The sequence below is a fragment of the Amia ocellicauda genome, unplaced genomic scaffold (assembly GCF_036373705.1).
Source record: "Amia ocellicauda isolate fAmiCal2 unplaced genomic scaffold, fAmiCal2.hap1 HAP1_SCAFFOLD_154, whole genome shotgun sequence".
In the NCBI taxonomy this organism is placed as follows: domain Eukaryota; kingdom Metazoa; phylum Chordata; class Actinopteri; order Amiiformes; family Amiidae; genus Amia; species Amia ocellicauda.
In genome coordinates, this window is record NW_027102717.1 from 17,571 (window position 1) to 26,355 (window position 8,785).

Here is an 8,785-nt window from a genome sequence, read left to right on the forward strand (position 1 = left end):
ACCGACAACAAAGTAACCTTCTTGTTTTTGCACCTGACTATGTCCAAAATATGCATGTCATTAAGAACTGTGGTAACACTTTATTTGAATAGTCCAGAATGATGCATTAGTTAAGCATAAGTACACTAGTAATTCATGATTAGTAAGGACATATTACCCATTATTTAACATGTATTAAACATTTGAAGGATCAACATTCTTTCATATTAACAACTTAGCAAACCATATTATTTGTGTGTAGTAATGTACCTCACCATCTATTATGTTAACTGGACTATGTTTAGTTATCTTCTACTCATTGATTAGCATATTCTGTCTTGATAATCTCTGAATTGTGTTCAGGGGACGGGGTTTATGTCAATTCTAGGGTTAGTGATGTCACTAACCCAGCCGTTTGTTGTAGTCCTTAAAAAACGATTTCTTTAACAGCAAATATCTCCCTTTGCTTTGAACTTTGAGCTTCGTAACTTTGCAGATGTTGTTTATGCTCAAACAGCAACATTACACACTAACTAAAGTTAGAAAAGTGAAATCATATTCAAGCACCCCGTTAAAGCTCTGATTTCAGAGAGAAGCGCAGAGAGCTGCTATTTGATTTGCGCTTATTTCATTCCTAAAGTTTACACACATTCATTTCACACGGACATTATTGCCTAGTGATTTCAGACATTTAAGTTTCGTGATATGATCCCCTGGCTCACCTGTTATCCATCAAACACAAGCTGTGACTGTCTCAGCCTTAGCCGCATATTATTCGGCAAAATTATTCGTTATTGGTTTTGAAGCCATTATCCGTGCCTTTCCGAATAAGGTATTGTGCTTCGGGACACCCCTAGTGTAAATCTTTACAACAGGGAGTCCAATTCTCTTTAGTACTGTGTTGTTGGCAGTTTAGCCATAATTATTGCCTTATTCTAGGCCAATAAACCTAAATATCACTGAATTAGTGCAATAATTAATGTGAATATAACTTTCACTTTAGAACAGGCGGTCAAATTGTCTTTCTTACAATATTTGAGCAATTTATAACTGTAAAACCAGCACTAATTAAACATAGTTACTAGCTTCATATTGTTCAGTTAATTTAATAGATTGTGAAGTACAATACTACACAACATAATGTAGCGTAAGGTACACTTATACATTTCAATTAAAGAAGTGAATTTATAGTATCACCTTATCACGAATCCTGGAATCTTGTAGAACTCAATTTCTGTAATAATTGGACGCAGACACCAATTCCAAAGATATGAATTGTCAAATTTATTAAAAAACAAAGACTAAATGTAGCACTACACTAATTATACAAAAGGGAAAAACTAATTAAAATTCAACTCTAGATCAACAAATCAAAGACAAATCACTTCCGTGACCAAATCAAAGACCATGGGATCGCATATGATAACACACAAATATTTAAACAAAAAAGGTTATAAACACATTGACTACAATACCGGTTAGTAAGACGAAGGTGAGTCTCTCATTAGTATTGTTAGTCAGACATTAAATAACTACGCAGGTTAGTATTTATGTCAGGTAACTTCTCGTTATATATATATATCAGTCTCATTAACGTTTAGGTGCAGAGAAAGATCCTATCATTACTTGTTACCACAATTTCCTTTAACTGATTATTATTCAATGATTAAGGATAGGCAGGGCCACCAACAATCTAATGTCTATTCACTTGTGTCAATTTCAGACTAAACAGTTAAACAGGAATGAGAAGATATTTCTCGGCGTTGACAGATTTTATTTCTAAAATTATCAACAAAACAGTTGAATGCAACACACATTTATATTTAAGAAAACTAAATGATATTACACATTCTAGAGTTATGAATCACAGATTAACATTTCTAATTGATTTCTTAAATGTCATGAATCACAAACTCCAAACTGTTAAACTTATCTGAACTTCGTCGCAGAGAGGCCTCTCTGGCTTCGGGCTCAGATAACAGCACACGGCACGAGGTCCGTGTGGTTGGAACAAAGGCAGTCCGGTTCAGCTTTGTCCAAGAACTTCCACTCAGTCGATGCACCTGGAAGTTGGGGTTTCGCGAATGTAGAGTCTTTTCCAAACAGATTTTCCATTGGTTTGAAGGCTCCAAGGTTGTGCACAAAATCTTCTTTGTAAGCAGGGTTCCACCGTAGTTACTTGAAGACAAAGTCTTTGAGGAAAGCAGGGCCCTGTTTGTTCCAAGGGTCAAGTTTCTTAAGACTCAAATAGCTATTTAAATGACTGGCACTTTCGTATTCAGTCGACTTAGTCAATTGTCCAGCTGTAAAACACCACTGATCAGGTGGGTCTGTAAAGTTCTTTATTTAATAAAGTCCTTTAAAAGAATTCTTCGTACGGCTCAATCTCCTTCTCCCAGTTTAATTCTTCTGTTGCCGGCAAAGACTTGGTTGGTTTCTGGTTCCGGTTCTGGCAACAGAGCTACAGGTTGCGAGTTTCTGGTTCAGGTGAGAGAGAGAGTAAGAGAGAGAGACCGTGCGCTGTTCTTTATAGTCTGTCAGATCAATAGGTGATTGGTTCTTGATTTTTTTAGATTGGATTTCGGTTTCAGCCCCCAGTGTCCTATTGGAGGGGGGCTTGATTTATGACTGATGTCAATCCATGCCATCTTTTGGAAATGCCGGTTGGCCCGGGTTCGTAGCTCTATGTCGGGATTTCGGCTCTCGTCCACTTCAAAGAGTTTTTATTACCTACAGGCCCCTTTCTCCTATCTCATAGCAGGATTCCAAACTATTTGGCCTATTCTCGGTGCCATCCTCCCCAAAACTGTCACTTTGATGTAAACCAGTTCCAAGCTGATGAGTTAAGGAAATCTGATAACTTTTGGTGGGGGGAGAGGTCTTCTTTAGATCAGTGCTTCAGCTCAGAGCTAAAATGCTCTTATCAAAATACACCCAACATAACACTACAATAATATATGGTTTGCTAAGTTGTAAATAATGGCTAAAATGCATTTACTGTGCATTCGGTTAATCATTAATTACTAGGTTTATGTTTATTTATTGCATGAATGTGGATCCTTCAAATGTTTAATAAATAATGACTAATATGTAAAGTTAAAAATTAATTACGAGTGTGTTTGTGCTTAACTAATGCATACTTCTGGCCCCTTAAAATAAAGTGTTATCAGATCTCCTTTGAGATATGACTCCCTCCCCTTCAGGTTCTGCAACGTTGAATAAATAAACTTAGATAGCCGCGACTGTTTCCCAAAAATGTATTGTTTCAAATATGCCGTTTAACAGCATTTGTTAGGGGTGTAACGTTACGGTACACAAAACTGACAGTTCGGTACGTACCTCGGTTTTGAAGTCTCGGTTCGTTATGGGTTCGGTACAGCGGGGGGGGGAACTAAACATTAATTCCTTTGTGCATGTTTCTAAGCTATGCAAAAGAGATTTCACTTGTTTCTCAGTCTGTCTGGTGATGCATAGCCCACATAGGGCACGTGCAACACATAACACAACATTTAGAAAGCGGGTGACACTTATTTTGTTACATATAAGAGCGACACTACTCCAGACACTCCCTTGCTCGTGATCTAAAGTTAGACAGAGATGCTGTGCTTGGCTGGGGTCACCTATCAGACAGGCCTCACACTTATCAACTAATTCACGGCCAATACAATGTTGTAACACTAGCGCAATAATGCCCTTTATGGTGTGTGTCATCACTAGTGTTACATGATCATCATAGTTTTTACAATTATATCTCGGAACTTCCCTGTCTGAATCAAAACTCTTGTGGGTTCTAGCAAGGCAAGAACAGAAGCATGCAATGTTCAATCTTGTTCGGGGTCTTAAAGAGTTGACAGAGGAATCAATATCACTGGTGTCTGGTACTCCACTATTCTAATGAAGAGAAAAGAAAATAACACTTAAAACTGTAATGTGTGTCGGTCAGTAAAGAAGTACACAACTAAACACAGTTGTAGGACCTCTATATTTACCTCTCTTTCCATTGATGGTCCAACTCCATCATCAGTGTCTGAGGTTTTATCCTCCCTGCCATGTTCATGGTCCTTGTCATCATCTTCAGACTCATCACCAGTGTTGACACCTTCGTCTTCATCAGACATTGGGAGAGCATCCCTGGGGCTCAGAGGAGGAGCGCTGACACTATTCTTTTGATAAACATACAAAGAAGAAAACATGCATTTAAATTCACTTTGCATTGAAATTCATATATACACACATACGGCCTAACAGCATGTAAACACCGGCATACGTTTAAAATTAATAATAATATTCTAAACACGTTTTTAAAGTAAAATAAAGTGTTACCTCTTTTGGGTCCCTGTCTTCCGACCATCTTAATTTTGTGTTAGGTGCCCCCGCATCTTCATCAGCAGCGTGGTCGCTAGGGGGTGTCTTCTTAGCTGGTGTAGCCATAGTGCGCTATGGGGGTTTCCACCAGTTACCGCAGACCTGTTCTGTCCCGAACGGGTGACATGTTTTCTGTGTTTACCAGCATGCTCTTTATACTGTAAATGGTGGCCGGCGGCTCTACAGAGGAGGCGGGGTGTGGGCGGGGTTGGGGGCGTGTGTGGGGACACGTGGGTAAATGGGGGGCAGTGGCTATACAGAGGAGGAGGAGTGTGGACGGAGTTGGGTGCGTGTATGGGTGCCACGTGGGTACAGTCATTTGTACCCATTAGGCTCGTGTCCATAACAAATATGTGATAACAATTTATCTCTCCAAATGGTCACCTCACCCAGTGTGTACACGTTGTTTTGAACGTGAGACCATGACCATAGCACGCATAGATACAGATGTCTGTTGGAGATCAACTTTATCGGAGTGAAATAGACACCCCAACATTCCGCCCCAACTGAATTCTGTAATGAGAACAACATTTTTGGCGGTTTCCTGGTATGTTATGTGGAATACAATTTTGTGTGATTCTTAGAAAAATTATGAAATACCATTTTGCCCCCCCATAAATAAGCCGCTCCAAGCAGTTAATTTTACACATCCAATATAATATATGAAGGGACACACTCTTCATAATGGCATCTGACTGGGGTCCATTTGATGATGATGGGGTCCGTTTAATGGCCAGTTTTATTCAGATTCCATGGTATGCCATAGAACAAGTTGTTATATATTATAAATTAATTACATCTTCTAAAACATTATATTGTGTACATTTATGGGACCAATGTTTGTTTTTTGAATTGACAGTTGTTTAACCCACATAACTAAGCACTCCCCCACCCACCCCAAGTCACAGAGCAAACTTTGAATGGAGGTGTGTAACATTCACCGTTTTTACCAATGTTATTAATAATAATAATAATAATAATATTATTATATTTTGTATTTGTTCGAAATGTAGTGAAAAGTCACTGTATAAAGTGTAATTGACATGTTTGTTTTATTATAGCTAAAAATGCGGCACAGCCTGCATTGCCCTGCTTGAGAGGCGTGTCAAGTGGAAAACAGCTGAAGAGATCCGATCGTGCTGATAAAGGGAGGTCCGTTCTACAGCGGGGGAGACAGCCACCAGTCACACAAAGGGGAAACACAGCGCCCAGAAAAGCCCTGAGTAAGACAAACCGGGTGGCACACGACACCACCGATGTGGGGGTGCAATGTGTGAAAGTGAACCGACCGAGCTCCGCTACTGTAAAAAGAGGTAAACGGGGTAAAAGCACGGTTAAAGCCACCACTAGTGGGGATACTGAGATGAAATGTGATCAATCACCCTGTGTTGACATACAGACCCCTGGTGATTGTAGGGCCCTGGTGTTTAGCAAGCAAGCAAGTCAGCTTGTGGAGGCGTTAAACACCGCTCAGTGCAAAATACATGTTTTGACAAATTTGTTAAAACAAATAGGGAATTGCCCCGTTTCTGATGAGAGTTTGATGAATCTGTAATTAACACTGTGAATCAATCAGTCTCTGCACGATCGAGAAGGGTTGTTACAAAAAACAACCAATTCTGAAAACAACAATTGACAAACAATGAAAAAGGAGAAGCACAAAAACTGTCAGTCTGCTTGTGTAATTAGGGGGGTAATGAGAAATAAAATTAATGCTGCGAAAAGAATGCTGCGTAGGCTTAAATTTAGAACAAATGTGTCACAATTAGCACGGTCACAGACACTGTTGCACACTCTCCAGACGGGAGGCCATCCGGTAAACTTGGAAATTCAGGAATATATAGATCAGGATGTATCTAAGGAACTAGCATCGGTAGCTAATAACAATGATAATCAGATTGGGGGTGGTGATGCTGCAATGTTAGAGATGAATAATGAAAATGATGAACAAATGGCTGAGGGTGGCGTTGGCGGGGACCCTCCTCGGGGGTTTTTGGAGATTATTCGTCGCTATGACCGAGAAATTAATAGGTTTCGGGATATGGAGTTTTATGAAGAATTCAGGTTTGTGAACCTGGATCTGGTACAATCTTATATGAATGCTGTCCGTATTGTGCATGGAGCTGTGCAAGGATTGCTAAATGAAATATCACACAATGTGGGTCCTAATGATTTTGTACAGCTGAGACCGAGCTCGGGGTCATTAAATAATCCTTTCTAATCGAGGAGGCGAAATGTGGGGGAGCTGGACGCTGCAGATTTCTTAGAGAGCATAGCTAATTTACTACAAAGTCACACCGAAATTCTAACACATGGGAGTTTGCGAATAACGGTCACTGTGATTAGAAATATGCAAGGTGGTGGTGGTGCGCGGAGGCGCTTAAAAGGTATTTTATTTAGTAAAATAATAGACATAAACCAAGGTAACAATTTATGTTTTGCTGCCAGTGTGTACCGCCTGTGGAAGGGTAAAGAATGCACAGATTCCGAAATGTTAGATGGTGCCAAACGAATGCATAGCCAGCTAGGGTTTTCAATTCAGAAAAAAAAATGTTTATCAGATATTCTGGCATTTGAAAGACTATTGGGGGTCATTATCAAAGTATTGTACCATGAAAACGGATGGGAATATTTTACTACGGGGCCTACACCTATAAATTCTAAGTATCCGTTGCTCTTATCCTGTATCAAGTGTTGCTCATTGCTTCGCTGTCCTCGTCCTGTACCCTCAGTGTTTTCAGAGCCCGTTCTTGATCTTGTAGAAATATATTGCAGAAGAGCAGAACTACAATCACACTTTTTCAATGCTATTGCTGTTTTCTACCTCCCTGGTGAGGTACCAATGCGGGAAGTTTGAGAGAGTATTTCTAAAATGTGTATGATCCAATACACACAGTTATTTAAAAAGCTGACGTCTTGTACATGCTCACCAGAACCAAGCCTAATTAAATAACACATTTAATATAAAATAAGTACATGTGCAGTAGCCACTTGGACAATTACAGATCCCCAGGTCAAAACACAACAGAAAGACATGGAAGATCGTTTTTTCAAATCACACCTGTGGCCCCCCTAACTGTAATTTGGTATTAGTGGGTCAAAGGATTTATTTAGTTCAAGTCATAATAAGATCATATTTTGAAAGGAAACACTACAGGATGTAATATTTAAAATGACTGTGAGTACCTTTCATTAACATTGTTTTAAAGGCTGGGACCAATATGGTGGAATATCTCCAACACACGGACATTGAGAGACTCGACCCCTTTGTGCTGCTGCTCAGAGACCAACTCTCAGTTGTCTCTGAGTAGGCTATGGATCAACTTCCTTTCCTAATATGAAGGAGACAATGGATACAAAACTACAAAACCTATAGGCAACTATGAAAAACAGGTGATTATTGTTATTCTTCTCATTATAAACTACTTAATACATCTCTCCCATAAAGTACAACAGGATAGTGGTGACGTCATTCAGGATTGGATTGCCATTGGTCAAAAGCCCTCTGAGAGAAATTGTGTGGCGACACTCCACACTCTTAGAAGAAATTGTTCTGCACAGAACCATAAAGGGTTCCTCGAGTAATCGCTCTGGTGGATCCCTTTATGGCTCTATGTAGAACCCCTTCAAAGGGGTTACATGAAGAACCCCCAAACATAGCGTTCTATACAGAATCATTCGTTTTAAAATGTTATATATAGAACCCATTCAAAAGGGGGACACGTGCTATACCTGAATTTGTTTTCCAAATACAATCTTTAAAAAATGTATGAGTTCATATATACAAACACACATACACAACGTAGAAATCACACTACTAGTGAAGTAACTTCATTTACATTATATGCCACAACTCCTCAATTTGGAAAGCAAAAACAAGACATCTGATGTAAAAGTGTAAACTAATTACGAACAGCACTTTTGATTTTTATCTTCAATTCAGGGGCTACTTATTCGCACAGTAAACTGTATTCTCTCTTCAGAGTGACTGGAATGTTTTTACCTACATTCAACTTAAATATGAAAGTTTCCAAAAACGGCATAGTTTTCTTTAAGGCTATTCAATGCCAAACACAAAATTCTCTCTGCTTTCAGTGCTTGTCCTTCAGCATAATTACACAGGTTCATGATGTTCTCATTTCAATACATTGTTTTCTTATTTAAACTATTTGACTTTGAGCTTACATTGAGAATAAAATCACTTTTGCAAGTAAAACCTGGCCAAGAAAGGAAGCAGCACTACAATAAAACAATACACAGAATACAAAGCAGTTCCTTCAAAAGTGAAAGTGATAAAGAGTGATGTCTATCAGTAAATGACGTTGAGATCTATTGCATAATCTACAACACCTTATACATCAAACCCAATTTACTAATATTATTGTTATGCATTCATTTGTCACATCTGCCTTTGTTGGTAAGGATAACAGTACAGGATCAT